At 38.5% G+C, this 19,441-nt stretch overlaps 1 protein-coding gene and 1 pseudogene across 21 annotated transcripts in view; one reads left to right on the forward strand and one right to left on the reverse strand.

Annotated features, from left to right (window-relative positions):
* ROBO2 (roundabout guidance receptor 2) overlaps positions 1 to 19,441 on the reverse strand; it is a 608,922-nt gene that overhangs the window by 326,859 nt on the left and 262,622 nt on the right. The window lies entirely within an intron of this gene.
* On the forward strand, positions 11,766 to 12,676 carry LOC129033685 (voltage-dependent anion-selective channel protein 1-like; annotated as a pseudogene).

The raw sequence follows: 19,441 nt of genomic DNA on the forward strand, positions 1-19,441 counted from the left end.
TGGAGACAAGGAGTGATTCTTAAATTCTGAAGGAGTATAAGAGAATGAAAATAGAAACAGAAGCTTCCAGAGTTCTGCCTTGATAGAATTGTAGCCACACGTATCTGTCTAGAAGATCTTACATCTGGTTTTGCCCATTGCTTCATTCCTCTTTTTCTTAAAAGCTGTGTTACTACTTTACCCAATGCTAAATTAGCTTCAGATTGTTTCTTTTTATCCGCAAAAGAAAGACTACATCAATATCAACACTGGACTATTAATTAATGGGGAAAAGTCAAGTGTTAAGCTCTGTTTAGGCATTAGCATGTGTGTTTTAGGGAGACTTGGATCAACGCATCAGAAAGCAACACAGAACAGGGAAGTTCAGTGAGTTTGACAAGAGAACGCAAGGAAAAGAAAAAATTAAAAGTTGTGTTCCAGCATTGTTCCTGTGATTACTGCCAAACTATCACAGATTTCAGCAGTTTATGAAAACAGTATTTTGTGTTTTCAAATATGCTGTTAAATTTTTCACAGGATGTATCAGATGGGATGCATTCTTGTCATTTTCGGAGAATGTGGGGATAACAGGCATGCCAAAGACCAAGAACAGCATGTGGGAATAACACTTTACATGCTATTTTTATGCCACTTCCTTATTTTATTTTATTTTTTTCAGAGTATAAAGTGTTGTGAAACATTAACGGGGCAATGCAATGTTAAAAGGTTCTGAACTATATCTATCTCTTTTATTGCTGAGATGCTCTCTTACATTTTTAACATATGCCATTATTGTTAATGCCAGGCCATCATCATTACTATAAATTAAACAGCAGATCAATCACCACATAATAGCACAGCAAACAGCATATACAAAAATGATGAAGTGCTGGCAGGTGATCTGTATATAAAAGCTAGATTAAAACTTTAGGTTTGGTTAGATGCTGGTAGTCAATTAATTCTGGCTTGCTAGGAACTCTTCATAGAATATTAGTTTGTGCATTGTTGCTCCAGCTTACAAAACTTTACATAGCAAACTGTGTTCTGTGCCTTAAAATATAATTCCCTTCACAATTTGGCCTAAACTTTATTAATAAACTCTGTGGTAGCATTTGGTTAATTCCTCAACTCAACAGGGACTTATAGTAATGTACTGTGTGGCTCACCATCACTGCATCATGGGTACAGCAGAAAGGAAAATCCTTAAAGCAATTTTGGGAGGGAAGAGGAAGTGATGGGGGCAGAGGGGTGTGGGGGAATTGGGGAAGGAAAAGGGGGTGAGTAAACAGGAACATTTCTAATGTTCTTTTTTTTTTTTTTTTTTTTGAGATAGGGTCTCACTCTGTCACCCGGGCTGGAAGGCAGTGGTGCGATCTCCACTCACTGCAACCTCTGCCTCTGTCTCCGTCTCCTGGGTTCAAGCGATTCTCATGCCTTAGCCTCCCAAGTAGCTGGAATTACAGGTGCACATCACCATGCCTGGCTATTTTTTGTATTTTTAGTAGAGACGGGGTTTTGCCATTGTTGTCCAGGCTAGTCTCAAACTCCTGACCTCAGGTGATCGACCCACCTCAGCCTCCCAAAGTGCTGGGATTACAGGCGTGAGTCACCACACCTGGCCATTAAATCTTCAATGTTTTTTAATACAGATAGTTAAGGGTCAACATAGTTTTTGAAATTTCATTGCTCCATATGTGTCTAATATCCAGGAGCATGAGATCTGTACCACTTCTATCTTCAATTGGGCTTGGCTGAAGGAGTCATAACTTCTTTGCCTATTGTCATTGGGCATTTGCTTCCTATTTTCTTTTCTTAGCCTTTGATAGTTGGGGTCCATATATGCACTTTACTCATCCCTTCTCCAATAATGGGTCCGGTTTTCAAGGGCATGTTCTTAAATTGTAAAATGGAGTTACAGCATATCCAAGGGGATAGGAAAATGAAGAAAATCTCACCCTACAACTTGTTATTTATCTAGTTCTTCCTCTTTCTCCTATCTCCAGCACACTACTCCGAGAAGATACAGACCTGTCAGTTTCTCTGATCCTCGAAATGACATACACTGTGAATGAAATAAATCTGAAGGCATTCCCAAGGAAAAGGCGTTTTTTCTTCCCAATATTGAATCCAGAATATTGGTTGGAAGTATTCTCATAGAACTGCTGCTATACAGAACTTGTACTAGTTACATAAGGTATATTCAGCTACATTGTGAGTTCAATAGGCTTTGAAGGGTTAACCAAGGAACCAAATTTTATAGAACAACATTTCTATGATAAATTCTATCCCGAGTTCTAAATTGTCTATGACTTACCTATGAACTTTTATAATATCATTCAATTGTAAATTGAGAGCTGCCTGCACACTCTTCATTTATTAATACTATATGAAGTGTATCTCCCTGTATCAGTTAGCACAAAAGGGTAAATGTTGGTTCTTGGAAAACAAAATGAGTAAACTGTTATTAAAGCAGAATTCATATTGAAGAGGAATTCAAATAGAACGCTATAGGGAAGAAAAACAACAAATGAAAGGTACGTCTGCAGCTCCACCAGGGAGACTTTGGAGGAATTAGCTTGTGTTGTGTTAGTTCTTATCCCCGAAGAAGCACTGCTAAGCTATTTGAAGCTGCTTTCTCAGAGGGATTATCTCCTTCAATCTGTTTTAATCACAACTAAATGCTTTCAACTGGTATATACTGAGCTCGAATTAGAGAATCACAATTCCCCTAGATCTTTGTGATTTGTTTGAAAAAAAGGAACACATTCACATACAAAGACACATTCTAGAAATTAAATTGTGATCTGTCATTGTTCAAGTTAATCAAAAAACATAAAAGATTATACTTTTAAACAACACAAAACAAGATCAATGGACATACAAAATACTATAAATGGAAATGATTTGGGGTTGTCTGGTGATTTTCAGAAAGCATTCTTTAGAAATGGCTATATTTGAAGATCACTGTGTTTAAAAATAAGTGATTTGATCAACAGAATGGTAAACTGAGCTACAATTCATAAATTTGATAAGTATTTCTTGCTTATTTTTTGCGAGCTTCTAATAGTCTTTATTACTGAGATTATTAATCAAAATTCCCCACATTTACTCACTACTCCTCAAATTTTCAAAGTGTTCTCAAATACTGTGTTAAAGTAAGTACTGTAATGAGAGAATTAGTCTTTGACCAACTCCATTTAGGACTAGAATCATTCCATTGGATACATGGTTACTCCAGAAAAGCTATGAGGATGATAAAAAGTTCCAATTTTCATTCAGTGAGTATTTATCAGATCATACAAGGCACTAATTGCTATTTTCCCTCAATAAAATAACAGATGTTTTCTAAAATTAAAACTAAAGAAAAAAATCAACGGCAACTCAAGGAAATAATTCCATTTATCTAGGATCTTCAATTCCATGGGAAAAACCATGTAACTCAAGGTGAAAGCACGGATCTTGGAACCAGATTGTTTGCATTTGCGTCCCAGCTTTTCCATCTTCCAGGAGTATAATCTGTACTGTCAAATGAGGATCAAAATAATACTATTTATCCTCTGAAACTGTTGTTAGAATTAGATGAGCATGTAGTTTAATGAGTACAACCAGTATGTCCCTAATAGATAGTTACAGTTCATATTTATGTGAACCAAATTTTAAACAAAAGATTATTTAACAATAAACCAGGTAAGTATTCTTTCTCAATTATCTCCACCCCCTAATTCCAAGAATTTGATGACTATTTTATAACATCGATAGATTCACATTTTGCCCAAGATGCAGAGCTATCAAATAATTTTATGCTGACATCAGTTGCCTCCTGACAGCTCTAAGATATGAAATAACAAGCAGTCAATGTCAGTGCTACTAAATCAAGCCCAGGGCCCCCATGGCACCAGACAGTAGCAGCTTGTTACTGCTAAGGAAATGTCAGTCCAGTCAAAGTGTGGCAGAGTTGTCAAATCCCCAGTTGCGTCTGCTCTGGTATAACTAACGTTCTATAAGGTAACATTCATAAAGATGTTGTTATGTTGCCCAAAACCCTGAAGCAGAACAGCTAAGGTGGCTCTCAGAGTTCAAAAAGTTGTTTGACTTCTTCAGTCACTGAGATTTCTCCCTCTGGTAAACAGGTTCATTTTCTTTCCTCTGTAGGGACAACATTCAGGATCAGAGAGTATATTTTTTTTTCCCTGAAAATGTTGTAAGTATTTGGATAGAGTCAGACGTCATTATGCATGTGATATCTGACTTTTGGTTTGCATTCACAAGCAATACTTATGAATCATTTCTTATTTCTAAAATATCCTTGTTTTTAAAATTACCTATGTCTGCCCCCTTACATCATAACTATACTTTAATTTCCTTCCACTTGGCACTTACTCTGACATCCTGTTATTATCCATTCCTACCTACAGCATCTTGACCATGGAGAGAGTATCACTTACTTCTAAGGTGGCACATTGGCTGACTCTGAGGTTCTCGTTAGGGTTTTTCTATTTCCGTTTAATTTTAAGAATTACTTATAGGAAACACATGCTAGTTTAAAAATTCATTTTTGCTATCCCTGTAAAGTATGGTAGTATTTTTTTTTTTTTTTTTGAGACGGAGTCTTGCTCTGTCACCCAGGCTGGAGTGCAGTGGCACAATCTCAGCTCCCTGCAAGCTCCAACTCCCGGGTTCACACCATTCTCCTGCCTCAGCCTCCCCAGCAGCTGGGACTACAGGCGCCCGCCACCACATCCAGTTATTTATTTATTTATTTATTTTTATATTTTTAGTAGAGACGGGGTTTCACCGTGTTAACCAGATGGTCTTGATCTCCTGACCTCGTGATCTGCCCGCCTCGGCCTCCCAAAGTGCTGGGATTACAGGCGTGAGCCACCGCGCCTGGCCTATAAAGTACGGTATTATTTTGACTTGTGTTTCTACTTGCCCTGCAACAGGACAACAGGTCTACTTTTATACTCGATGCCACAAAAAATAATGGAATATGTTGGCAGGTCACAGTCCTATTTTGCCAGTAAGTAGCATTACTCACAGATGCAGTTTTTCATCACAGTTGGTAAAGACCTTTAGTAGCACTTAAAGGCTTCATTCTCACAGTGCCGTACAGTCATCAATCGGAGTTCCATCTTCTGAGTCCGTGCTAGGAACACACATTCATCAACATACTGCAGTAACTGGATCTGATCTTTTGCTGACACTTATAGCCAGTCCCCTGTGACTTTTATCATGGAGACTGTGTTGAGATTAGAACTGGGTTATAGTCTGTGATCATTAATCTAAAGTCTCACTGTGGACTGTCCCAAGCAGCAAATTGGGAGACCCTCTCACCCTCTTCATATACCAGTGTTAAGAGAAATACTTACATCTGTGTTATAAATCAATCTGAATATACACTAACAGAAACAAACATATGGGTTAAATTTTCTTGAAATTACACATGGTTATAAAAATTGACCTAAAAAAAGTACTCGAAAAAACATGTTTGGAATTTGGTTGAACAAAAATATTTTTAAGTATCTCAAGCTGTTTGGCAAATCTCAAAAACGCCAAGTGATTTCCAAGCCTACTGAAAATACCCTTTGTCTTACACATGAGCCTTTCAAAGCTTGAAAATTGTGTGTGTGTGTGTATGATGTGTTTGTGTGGATGTGTTTGTGTGTGATGAAGCAATGGGCTTTGTAATCATTTTCAGGAGTTTCATCCTTAAAAGACAAGAATAACATTGCCCAATTATCTCAGAAATTTGTTATCAGTATTGCAAACATTTATCAAATATTGGTTTAGCTCTATACACAACTAGAGTCCAAAGGCATGCACTTGGTGTGATTAAATGATGACAAAGTCATTTGACACACATTTTCTCAAATAGCCCATGTTCTACAGAAAAGCTATTTTTCTTGGTTAATTTTGGAAGAAAGAACAGGTCAAAATGCAAATGTGTTATTCTATTAGCATGGAGGAGCTTCTTAGATTACAAACTTGATCTCATCTTATACCTTATATCAGAGTCTTGAGATAACTGTCATAAGACACAATTAAGGCTCAACTCAGGAGAGTATGAAAAGTCAACAGCAGGTGAGTATTGCCAAAGGAGGGTTAATGTGCTTGGGGCATGAAGGTCATAGTCCTGGGCAGTTGGAAATCTTTGAGAATGTAAAGGTGGGAGTGAACATGGGTGATAGCCAGTGTGGAAAATATGTTTATGGACATGGAGGGAGTCAGATAAAACACTATTTGATACAAGTAATTACATACACTTTCTTTATAACTGTAATATATATGTTATATATAACATATATATTATACCTATGTTCTTGTTTCATAATAAAGATCTTAGAAACTAAACTATTCAAGGATGAAAATATCTATAAAATATAGTCCATCCAACCAAGTGTGGATATTATCTAAACAACTGTCAATTTCTCTCCTGACATCCCATTTCCTTACTTACAGATTGCCTAGGTCTTGGTCATCAATCTGCTGCATTTCTTCCAAGCTTGTATCGTGTTCCTTTAAATTGTGAAATTTTGCCAACAAAAATGTCTTAAGCATTATGTTAGACAAACCCCACTCCCAATTAGGACTGACAACTTGAAATTGACTTCAGAATGCAACTAGAACTTTTGAGTATGCTTAATTCTCCCATCACCAGACTTCTGTTGAAGTGAATTTTCTCAGTGATACTTCAAATTTGAGCACCTCTTCATTATAGATTTTTTTCCAGTCATACAATACAGTGTCAAACATAATTCCTTCCAAGGAACACCATATTTGGTCAGAAGTCAAAGAAGCAAAAAACATCATTTCATTCGGTTATTCTAGACTATCTTGTGTTTTGTGAAGGAATATATTATTTACAAGATTATTCATAGTCACATGTGGAGCCTGGGGAACCAAACCTCATATTCTCTCATTTGATTATTATGGTATAAAACAGTGCCTGCTTAGGACTTGCTCTAGCAAAGTTATTAACAACAAGTCTCCCTCAGCTCTCTCCATTTAAGCCTTCCATACTTGAAGCCCTGTTGTCTCCTGATTGCTCAGAACCACTTCCCATGGTGCTATGTGCATGGAAAATACCCGTGCACTGTGCCCAAACTCTTGATCATTTACACCTATCTTCTGTACTTAACTGTCCTTTTCTCCATCTCAAACAAAGGGCCACTTTGTCCTTGGTGTGCTCCCTTAGTTTGTTATACATATTTCTATTAGCACTCATCTCTTTGCTCAGTTCTCTGTTCACTTGCCGCTTGCCTGTCTAAGTTGTTCTTGTATTTCCTGCACATTGTCTAAATTATAGCGCATTCCTGGCATTGCTTAAATCCTTTCTTAGTGGTTACATGAATGTGAACGAGTAAGTTCAAGTTAAAACTGTAACACTCGACTAATCTCTAGTGCCCTTTAAATTCTAATACTTAAATTTTAACTATCTAGTGATTCTATCACCTCTCTCTAAAATTTTTCCAGTATAAAACTTTTCCTTTTTCTTTCTTTCTTTTTTTGAGACAGGGTCTCTCTCTCTCTGTCACCCAGGCTGGAGAGTGCAGTGGCATAATCACAGCTCACTGCAGCTTCGAACTCCTGGGCTCAAGTGATCTTCCTATCTCAGCTGCCCAAGCAGCTGGAACCACAGGTGTGTGCCACCATGCTTGGCTAATTTCTTAATATTTTGTGGAGATGGGGTCTCCCTATGTTGCCCAGGCAGATCTTGAACTCCCGGGCTCAAGTAACCCTCCACCTTGACTTCTAAAAGTGCTGGGTTTACAGGTATGAGCCACTGTGCCCAGCCTAAAATATTTCTAATATACAGAGAAGTACAGCAATATGCCCACCATCCGAACTTATGTGATACTTTTTAAGTTCCTTCACACTCCTTTGATAAATTATGAAAAAAATCTAGAACCCCTTTATTAACTATCTTGTGAGTCAACTAGAATCCTTTCATTTGGAATTGTGTGTTGTATGTGTGGGATTACTGAAGAACAAAATGAACAGTAAAGCATCTTGCCTACTTTGCATACCTAATATTATGAATTTGATAACTGAAAAGATTTCTAAACTTTTTAGGAAACTCGATTTTAGTTGCAAGCCACATTCATTAAAATGTGTGATATATAAATTATACATATCAGATAGTGTTTTAAAAAGAGATAACAAAAAAATTTTTTTTAAAAAATCCCTTGTAGTCTATACATGAAGTACCAGTTTTTGCCACTAGAGGGAAGCTACCTTCAAAAGCAACAAAAGTTTTTTTTCCTTTTTCTTTTTCTTTTTTTGCCTGTAGTTCAACAAGTCCTCTCCCTTGTCTGGTCAGATATTTGGCCAACATACAAATCAGTACCCTTCATCAACAATAAATGTAATGACAATGTTTAATTAAATAAGAGCCCTTCTTTTTTTTTTAAGAGCTAGAAAGAGAAACAAAGAACCATATAACTGGCAACTGCAATTTGCGTCCCTCTAGAGGCAAAAGGAAATCTATAATTTGCCTTGAGAAAGTGGGAAAAGATCAAGAGGCAAAGACAGAAGCAGCGCCAAAGTGCAATCTTATTCCTTTACCATCTGTCACAATCACTGTCATTCCCCAAAGACCATGTTTAAAAATGAGACGAGAGGGCTCCTAAGAACTTGAAAATGGTCAGAGCTCTGAATCACACTGAAATATTACAACTCAACAATACCAGCCAGCAATTGCTAGAAATCAAGAGTAAAAATGTCTTCCAGTATAAGGCCATGGTGGGGAGAGGAGTTTTAAAACAAGAGGGTAAGAGAAAGAAAATGATCCCCACAAAACCTTTAGAAATCTATTTCATGAATGGTGGCTGAATGTCTTGAAGTTTATTTACTTGGTGTAATGAATTAAAATGTGCAGCTACAATTTCAAGAATTATTATACTGCCATGATTTGAACAGGTGAATTCATATTCCATGTGATAAATTTCAAATTGTTCAGCTGTTGTATACCAACAAAAATCAATCAGGCATACAATTGCAGCTATAAGTCATGGATTGACCATGTTGTTATCTTTTTGGGTTTTTAGGCTCTCTACCACTTGGGGGCAGACTGAACAGCAACAGAAAAGGAAGATCCATAGCATAAGCAACTTTCTCAACTATGAAACAGTGAATGGAAGCCACCCAACATCCATTAAAATCTGTTTCACATATACCTGGAGAATGCAGACATTATGACATAGCCAGAGCATCATTTGAATAATTTCACATGAAAAAAGGCATGTTCTATATTGTCATTCACCACCACTGTCCACTCCAAGCATTATTGATAACGGGAAAAGATACAAAAGAGTCTTCTTTGTTATTTTCCTTCCCTCTTCAGAGGCTTCAATTAAAGCTGTCTTACTCATAGCACACTCAATTGTAGTATGAACTTTCCAGCCAATGGACCTCAAAAAGACAAATTCTAGTGACCAGACAAAGGCCTAGACTACTTAGATATTCAATGTTGTTCTGTCAACCAGCATGAGCAATTGGGTTATCCGTTTGCAGAAACTTTAAAAAGGCCCAAAGACAAATTCTAATCTTACTTAACAAGAGATTTCTGTATGTATGCCTCATCAGTGACTGAAGTCACTGTAATAAAAATCCTTATTTCTGGGCAAGGGAGACATTAAACAATACAGGATATAAAAGAATGGTTAATTCTTTATCCAAAGTTAGAATAATGTATGCATAAAATGAACCAGAGTTCTGTGACTTTATCTTTTACTTTCGTTAGATTCAAAGAATGAACTTCCGAACACCTGGCACATAAGCAATGAAACTCATAATGGACTTGGCCATTGCCCATATTGTCAATATGATAAGAGCAGATTAAAATGAAAAATAGAAACATAATTACTTTCCAGGTATTGTAATATTGGGTAAGGAGCACAGACTAATCAAAATCATTGACTTGGTCATGTCTCTAGAAGACGGAACTGCCAGATTTAAACGGAGAAATAGAGACTTTGATAGAAGATGGATTAGAATCATTGTCATCTAAGAAACGAGTCTCAAATGCACTAAAGCAATCCTGATGACCTGAAGTACAATAATTTCATAAATAATATGACCTTGACATTGATTTATATAAAATGTCAACCATCTTTAATTTCTCAATCATAGTATGTAGCAGAGACCATTGGCTGGTTCATAGTAGCACTCACAACTTACAGGGCAATTACTATATCCTAGGCATTGTATTTAGGCGTTTCACTTTACATGTATTATCTAATTTAGTCCTTGACCTTGTAAAGCCCTTATTTTATAGATGAGAACATCGAGGTTTAAGTAATTTGTGCTAAGTAGTTTGCTCAAGTGGTGGAGTCCTAATTTGAGCCAACTTCAGTTTTACTTTAAAATGTGTGATTTTAATTTATATAGTCTCTTGCTAATTATAATTCTGGTTTGATAATATTCCAGAACAGACATAATGGCAAATATAAATAACAGAAATACTTGTATTCATAACGTTATCCGTAATGGTAAAACAGGCCCCTGCAGCAGATGTTTCTAATGCATTATCTATATTCTTTCATTTTTTATTAATAGAACTTGAGAATTGGAAGAATACATAAGGTGACCAGTCATAAAACTATATCACTGGCTGGGCGTGGTGGCTCAAGCCTGTAATCCCAGTACTTTGGGAGGCTGAGGTGGGTGGATCACCCGAGGTCAGTAGTTCAAGACCAGCCGGGCCAACATGGCGAAACCTCATCTCTACTAAAAATACAAAAATAGCAGGTGCCTGTGATTCTGGCTACTCAGGAGGCTAAGACACGATAATCGCTTGAACTCGGGAGGCGGAGGTTGCAGTGAGTCGAGACTATGCCACTATACTACAGCCTGGGCTACAGAGCAAGACCCTGTCTCAAAAAAATAGTAAAATTAAAATAAAATGAAATAAAATAAAATAAATAAATAACATAAAATAAATCACCCCACCTTCTTTGCAATGTGGAGCCTTGTATTAAAATGTTGGGCAACTCCCCGCCTCGGTGCTGCAGCCCCCCAGCAGCCCCCTAGCAGCCCCCCAGCAGCCCCAGCAGCCCCAGCAGCCCCCAGCAGCCCCCCAGCAGCCCCAGCAGCCCCCAGCAGCCCCCCAGCAACCCCAGCAGCCCCCCAGCAGCCCCCAGTAGCCCCCAGCAGCCCCCCAGCAGCCCCCCAGCAGCCCCCAGCAGCCCCCCAGCAGGCCCCCAGCAGCCCTCCAGTAGCCCCCCAGCAGCCCCCCAGCAGCCCCCCAGTAGCCCCCCAGCAGCCCCAGCAGCCCCCCAGCAGCCCCCCAACAGCCCCCCAGCAGGCCCCCAGCAGCCCCCTAGCAGCCCCCCAGCAGCCCCAGCAGCCCCCCAGCAGCCCCCCAGCAGCCCCCAGTAGCTCCCCAGCAGCCCCCCAGCAGCCCCCAGCAGCCCCCAACAGCCCCCCAGCAGGCCCCCAGCAGCCCCCTAGCAGCCCCCCAACAGCCCACCAGCAGCCCCCTAGCAGCCCTCCAGCAGCCCCCAGCAGCCCCCAGTAGTCCCCCAGAAGCCCCCCAGCAGCCCCCAGCAGCCCCCCAGTAGCCCCCCAGCAGCCCCCTAGCAGCCCCCCAGCAGCCCCCGCCGAGCCCGCCAGCAGCCCCAGCAGCCCCCCAGCAGCCCCCCAGTAGCCCCCCAGAAGCCCTCAGCAGCTCCCAGTAGCCCCCCAGCAGCCCCCCAGCAGCCCCCAGCAGCCCCCCAGCAGCCCCCCAGCAGCCCCCGCCGAGCCCGCCGCCACCTTTGAGCAGAAGACGGCTGTGCCACCCACGTATGCCAATCTTGGCAAATCTGCTAGGGATGTCTTCACCAAGGGCTATGGATTGGCTTAATAAAGCTTGATTTGAAAACGAAATCGGAGGATGGATCGGAGTTTACAAGCTCAGGCTCAGCCAACACTGAGAGCACCAAAGTGACGGGCAGTCTGGAAACCAGGTACCGATGGACGGACTGTGGCTTGAGGTCTACTGAGAAATGGAACCCCGACAATACACTAAGCACCGAGATGAGCGTGGACGGTCAGCTTGCACGTGCCCTGAGGCTGACCTTCCATTCATCCTCACCTAACACTGGGGGAAAAAAAAATGCTAAAATCAAGACAGGGTGCAAGTGGGAGCACATTCCCCTGGGCTGTGACGTGGATTTCCACATTGCTGGGCTTCCATCCGGGGTGCTCTAGTGCCGGGTTACCGGGCTGGCTGGCTGGGTACCAGATGCATTTTGAGACTGCAAAGTCCTTCCTGAGTGACCCAGAGCAACTTTGCAATTGGCTCCAAGACTGATGAATTCCGGCTTCACACTAATGTGAATGACGGGACAGAGTTGGGCGGCTCCATCCACCAGAAGGTGGACAAGAAGTTGGAGACCGCTGTCAATCTCGTCTGGACAGCAGGAAACAGTAACATGCACTTCGGAATAGCAGCCAAGTATCAGATTGACCCTCATGCCTGCTTCTCCATTAAAGTCAACAACTCCAGCCTGATAGGTTTAGGATGCACTCAGACCCTGCAGCCAGGTATCAAACTGACACTGTCAGCTCTCCTGGATGGCAAGAACATCAAGGCTGGTGGCCACAAGCTTGGTCTAGGCCTGAAATTTCAAGCATGAATGAATACCGTACAATTGTTTAATTTTAAACTATTTTGCAGCATAGCTACCTTTAGAATTTAGTGTATCTTTTAATGTTGTATGACTGGGATGCAAGTATTGTTAAACATGTTAGACCTCGAGGTTAAAGATGATTCAGCTTTAAGATGTTACCCTTTCAGAGGTACAAAAGAAACCCATTTCCAAAAAAGGTCCTTTCAGTGGTAGGCTTGGGGGGAACTCGGTAGCCCCTTTGAGATGCCAAGTTTCTTTTTTATCTAGAAATGCCTTCAAGTGGTAGCTGGTAATATGTAGGCACTTTGTAAATTCATATTGGGTAAATGAATGAAACTGTGATTTCCTGAGAATCGAACCTTGGTTTCCTAACCCTAATTGGTGAGAGGCTCGCTGCTTCACAGTGTTACAAACTCACCGGAATGAGACTTTTTTAGACAGATCTTCATGACCTGTTCCCACCCCAGTTCATCGTCATCTCCTCTTTTACACCAGATGGTCTGCAGGGTGTGGTCACTGTTTCTTCCGTGCCATTTTGGGGTGGAGAAGGTGGATGTGATGAAGCCAATAATTCAGGACTTATTCCTTCCTGTGTTGTATTTTTTTGCCCTTGCACCAGAGTAAGAAATAGCTTCCAGGAGCTCCAGCTATAATTGGAAGAGTCTGTGTGATTGTAATCACATGGTGACAACACTCAGACTCTAAATTGGACTTCTTTTGTATTCTTATCACTCAACTGGTTTTTTAGCAGTTTAATGGGTACATTTTAAAGTCTTCCATTTTGTGTGGAATTAGATCCTCCCCTTCAAATGCTGTAATTAACATCACTTACAGAAACTTGAATAAAATATTGAAGACTCAAAAAAAAAAAAATGCTGGGCAATAAGTTACAACCAAAAAACCCTGGCTGTTTTTAAGATGAGACAAACTTATCAGCCACTTACCCTTTTGCCTTTTGTCATTCTTTTCTTTCTTTTTAAAATCAGCTTCCTTGGTTGAACGTCATTCTTATTATTTTATAAATAAGACGCTGTGCAAACCTTGCCATCCCTGTAGGCAGTTACATAGGGAAGGCCAAGAAACTTGCAAAAACATTGGAGGTATATATTTATAATTTGTATACAGCATTAACTTTCAAAAATCTTTCGCTAGCAGTTGAATAAAATTCCTAACTGATAACAGCCCAGTTTTAAAAAATGTGAGTGAAGGGATTAGAGGATATGAATTCAATGTCACTTCTAGCTTTTAAATTTTATGATTTTATTTGATTAAGCGTCTCAAAGTTAAGGAGAGAGGAACAAATCAACTTCACCAGCATTTACTGTTTGGTCCAACACTGTAAAAGTTGATTAAGTAAAGCCCAGATTTGCTGGAATTCATCACACAATGCCATTCACCCTCAGACCTTGTAACTCAAATATGTGAGAGTAGATTGATCAGATAAAATCAATGTGGTCTGAATAATAAAATTTAAATTCCATTTAAAATTGTGTGCTTGTTTATATACAGTTATACTTACCATGCTGCTATTTATGTAGTTATTCTAAGACTGTTCTGCAAATAAGACCTCTGTGTAGTTCCAAGTTCATATTATTAATTTGCAAAAGGTTGATTTTTTTTCCTCCATTGTACAGAGAAGGAAACTGAGGCTTTGAAGACATTAAGGCACTTCAGGGATCACAGTAATGTGATCCTGCTTTCTTCTCCCTATAACACATTGTTTTATTTTCATTTTTATTATTATTCAGAATATTCATGAACTTATACAATATTAATTTTGCTAATGAGATAAATACAAAACTTCCAAGTAGATTCGTTTGAAAATTGTTGTAAAGAGAAAACATGCTACTGAAATTTAAGCAAAAAGAAGGCCAAAAATAAGTTTATTTTTCACAAGACAAACCCTACCCACATTCCCTACAGCAGTTATATGGGACAACCTTGCTCTATGATGAACTGAATGAAACAATTTTGGGAAATAATTTTCTCTGTCTTCCCTCCCATCCTCAATGGCTTGATATATAATGCCTTGTGTACAATCTTGTCAAAATATAAGAAATAGATGATTTTTTTTAACACTTCCCTGTCAACCCTATGATGTTAGAATTCTATGACTCACAGTCTATTCTCTGGTATATTTGTAAAATGACATGCAAAACACAGAAACTGTAAGTCTTGGAGTCACAGAACATCTCCCTGAAAAACCTGATAGCAGAATCTCATGCATAAATTTTAATCCCGTTGAATCAATGTTATAATTATTAGGCTTAGTAACTAATGACATATTCACCAGTGTTTGTTTTGACTTAAGATAAAACACCTTAAAACAAAAACACATCAATAACACATAAAAGATAACTCTGCTTAAAGAAGAAGGCCAAATGCTAGATGCAATTCTTTAAAAAGTCGATACCTAAAATATGGAGTTAATTCAGCATGTAGACTAGGTAAGATTGGTAGCAATGGAAACTAAATTGGGGTTTTAGATTTGCAGGTAGTATACGGATAATCATTATCGGTGCTTGCCGAATGTTTGTGGTGGTCCCCTCCTTCCAGAAACATAGCTAGATTGCCTTCTGACTTCTTCATGGTTATGTGTGGCATGGGACTTGTTGTGGCCCATGAGTTGTAACAGATTATGGCACGCATTACTACGGGCTGAGGGATTTATGTTGATACAAAAGCTTCCAGAACTCTCCTTTCCCTCAGCCACTATCACCAGAGTGTCAACATTCCTTCACCCTGGATACTCAAGGAAAGTCAATACTTATGCCAGAGCAAGGCCCCAGCCAACATGAAATAGGCATGTAGCCCAAGGACTGATAGGCTTTAGACCTTTTTTAAAAAAAATTGTTTTAAAAAACACTGATCCTGCTCGGGCGCGGTGGCTCATGCCTGTAATCCCAGCACTTTGGGAGGCCAGGGCGGGCAGATCACCTGAGGTTGGGTGTTCGAGACCAGCGTGACCAATGTGGAGAAACCCCATCTCTACTAAAAATACAAAATTAGCCAGGCGTGGTGGTGCATGCCTGTAATCCTAACTACTCAGGAGGCTGAGGCAGGAGAATTGCTTGAACCCAGGAGGCGGAGGTTGCAGTGAGCCAAGATCACGCCATTGCACTCCAGCCTGGGCAACAAGAGCGAAACTCCATCTCAAAAACAAACAAACAAAAAAACACAAAACAAAACAAAACAAAACAAAAAACAAAATACTGATCTAGAGACTGGGAATGGTTGGGGAAGGTAGGGATAGGAAGAGATTTGTGAAAGAATACAGAATTACAGCTAGATATGAGGAATAAGTTCTAGTATTCTATATCACTTCAGGATGACTATAGTTAACAATAATACACTACATAATTTCAGATAGTTAGAAGGACCATATGGAATATTCCCAACACAAAGAAATGATTAATGTTTGAAATGATAGATATGCTAATTACCCTGATATGATTACTGCATATTATATGTATCAAAACATCATTATGTACTTCACAAATACATACAATTGTTATGTATCAATTAAAAAATTAAATGGAAAAACCACTGAAATTTTGGGACCGTTTGTTAACACAGAATCTCTAACCCATCCTGAGTGATAAAACAAAAATTGGTACTTGAAATAACAAATGCACACTTATGCTCTATCTTGTTCCTTTAATCTGTATCTGATGGAAAGTGGAGTAGGCTACACCATTTCCACATAAGAAATATTTTCTTTTATGGATGCAACTGCTGGGTTCCAATTAGAAATTTTAAGAAATGAAGATAAGATTTGCACTGTTAGCTATGAAATTAAGCATGAGTCTAAAAGCCAACAGAAAAGGTAAATAAAGGACACAGATTTTTTAGATTTGGTGATAATTAAGATTTCTGAATTTTTAAAATGTGTGTGCTGAATAATTTCCATGAGTAGCTGCCATATTGAATTCTGACAGGTATGTCTCTATTCACTGTCATGGCAGAGGAAGACTGTTTTCTCTTTGCTTAAGGCAGACATTTTCACTCACCAATAGTGCAAACTATGTGTACCCTTCACTCAAGACAGTTAAAGTTTAAGAAAATATGTAGTCATTAAACTCTTCAGTTTGCCAGAGGGATCTTTATGGCCTGAGAATGAAAACGATAAATTACCTGACTTGTCTAGTCACACTCACTCAAAAATCTTTAAAAATATATAGGTTTCTATTTTCTACATTAGATAGTACTACTTCCATATTGGTTTATGTGTGAATTGAAAGGTAAGACAAAAAATAAAAATTAAAACACCTTCATTCACTTTCTCTTGTGTCCTTGGTTAGAGGCAGGCGTATGAGCTTTTCTGTTTCTTTAAATGCACTTCTAAAACTAGCTTCATAAAATGCTTCCAAATAATACAGGTAAAAGTCATCATTTGCTAACAATATATGAATGATATGATACAAGATGGAGATCAAAACATACTTGAAACCACCGACTGGTTGTTTTGAAAGTTGTCTGGATATGTAATCACAAAAATACTCAATAAACAAAACTTCTAACTATTTTTATTTATGTAGTATCTGGTGTTAGATATAAAAGTAAGCTGAAAAACATCTGGAATTCAACTGGCTGTCACATATATATGCTCAAGAAGGATAAAAACTTAACAAATTTTAAAATTTTCTGAATCTTTTTTTTTCTTTTTTAAGATGTATTCTTGCTCTGTTGCTGAGGCTGGAGTGCAGTGGGGTGATCTCAGCTCACGGCAACCTCCGCCTCCCAGGTTCAAGCAATTCTCCCGCCTCAGCCTCCCCAGTAGCTGGGATTACAGGTATGCACTGCCACACCCAGCTATCTTTATATTTTTAGTAGAGACAGGGTTTCATCATGTTGGTCTGTCTGGTCTCCAACTCCTGACCCCAAGTGATCTGCCCACCTCGGCCTCTCAAAGTGTTGGGATTACAGGCGTGACCCACCGCGCCCAGCCCTGAGTCATTTGTTTTGAGTGATGTATTAAAAGATGAAAGAATGAGACAGTTGTTTATTAGAAACAAATGATTATGAAAAAGAGATTAGTGATCCACATTAAAGCATGTCCTACTAACATACTACAAGAACCCTGAGAAGTTAAGAAGTTCAGTGAGCCCTTCTCAAGTGAACCCAGTAGAATCCCCATTTCCTGTAAATCAAGATGACTGTTGTATGGGAACTTTGATTTAACACTGAATCCCTTTTGTTCTTAATCACTGACCCAGTGGTTTCAAAACATTTTCAGCAATTACATTCTCACCAAAGATCATGATGATATGACGATCTTAGCATTACATCTTAGATGAGTTAAGAGCAAAACAATAGAAGCCAATTACATAGCCACATATATTTCTAATTGACTAAATTTTCTAAAATCCAGTTTTGCAAAAATACAGTTTATCTGTGGAATCTGACAAATCATGTATAAGACATATTTGATTGGAGCTACCGAAAGCACCGGGATATTTCTGGTGCACATAAAATAGTACAATATTGTTGGAAATATTTGATGTATGTAGTTTTGTGGCCTTTAGCAAAAACCAGAAACAAAGCTATAAAGAATGACAAGCAAAAATTATAACCCAGTCAACTAATGAGAAAAAGAAAACATTAGAAATGAATAAATATATTGGGGTAAATCTCTTATTACCAAAATTGGTTTTTCCATGCATCTTAGATTTTATTTTGATTAAATAAATTAAATGAGTCAGAAAATAAATTTAAACCTACCCACAAAAATTCATAATAAAATGTATAGTGGATTACTTCTGCTATGACATTTCAATTCACTCATCAGAAGACATCTGATTACTCATGAGTGCTTATATTACATTAGCCTCTTCACTCATGACAAAAAGGCTGTATTAGACCTAATCCATTATGGAGTTTCTGTTCTTTTATTTTTTTTTTCACTTAAAGCTCATCACTACTATCCACACTGAATTCTATATTAAATAGTAATTCTATATTTAAATAGATATTGTATTGGTAAGTCTTGGTCTTATAATATAGGGTTGTTCTAAATTATGTTTCATCTATTAGGATATTGGATAACTGTTCTGAAAAACTAGGCTTGAATCTTAAGAGAAACAAGATAATGAAGTTTTGCATCATACTATTTAATTTTGAGACATCTCAATTGGGAAGAAATGCACATTTTTTCCAAAAGACACAATTGTTCTATCTGGAAATTAGTATCTTTCTTTTTCTCTAGAACCAGATTTGAACTGAACTTCAAGACAAATAGACACAAGATCAATCTTTTCTTATATATCCTCAACTGCAGGAATTTTATGCTCCAAACAGAATTAGATCCATTGCCTTGCTTTCTTATCTGCTTTAGGGTTCTCAAGACACAGGAATTCATTTCTCCCAAAATGGGTCTTCAAAAACATCTTTCTCAATTTAATTTCTCATAGGTTCTCAATTGGCTGCAACATTCAATTTGAAGGTGTAGAAATTTACTTTTATCCAAAACTTTTTTTAGATATCATCAGGCTACAAATAGGGACTAAATTTTATCAACGTTAGATTTAGCTTTTTAAAGACAATTTTGCAATAAACGGGTTCTTAATTTGAGTTTATGTGTACGTAAAATTTGATATGTGATCCATTAAAGGAAATGTAAAATAAGAGGAAATTTTCCTCTTCCAGTCACTGAAACCCTAGGGGGGATCTAACTTTGAATGAAGAATAGCTGCATGGCCATGTTAGATAGTACATAGAAAACAAACTTGAAGCCTTTAAACTTTTTTAATGGAAGAAAGAGCTACTGTCTAACTACCACTTACTTTCCATTTTCAGTTACTATGAATTACATGCAGGAAGATTTTACATTAAGGAATGACGGAAATCAC

The sequence above is a fragment of the Pongo pygmaeus genome, chromosome 2 (genome assembly GCF_028885625.2).
Source record: "Pongo pygmaeus isolate AG05252 chromosome 2, NHGRI_mPonPyg2-v2.0_pri, whole genome shotgun sequence".
In the NCBI taxonomy this organism is placed as follows: domain Eukaryota; kingdom Metazoa; phylum Chordata; class Mammalia; order Primates; family Hominidae; genus Pongo; species Pongo pygmaeus.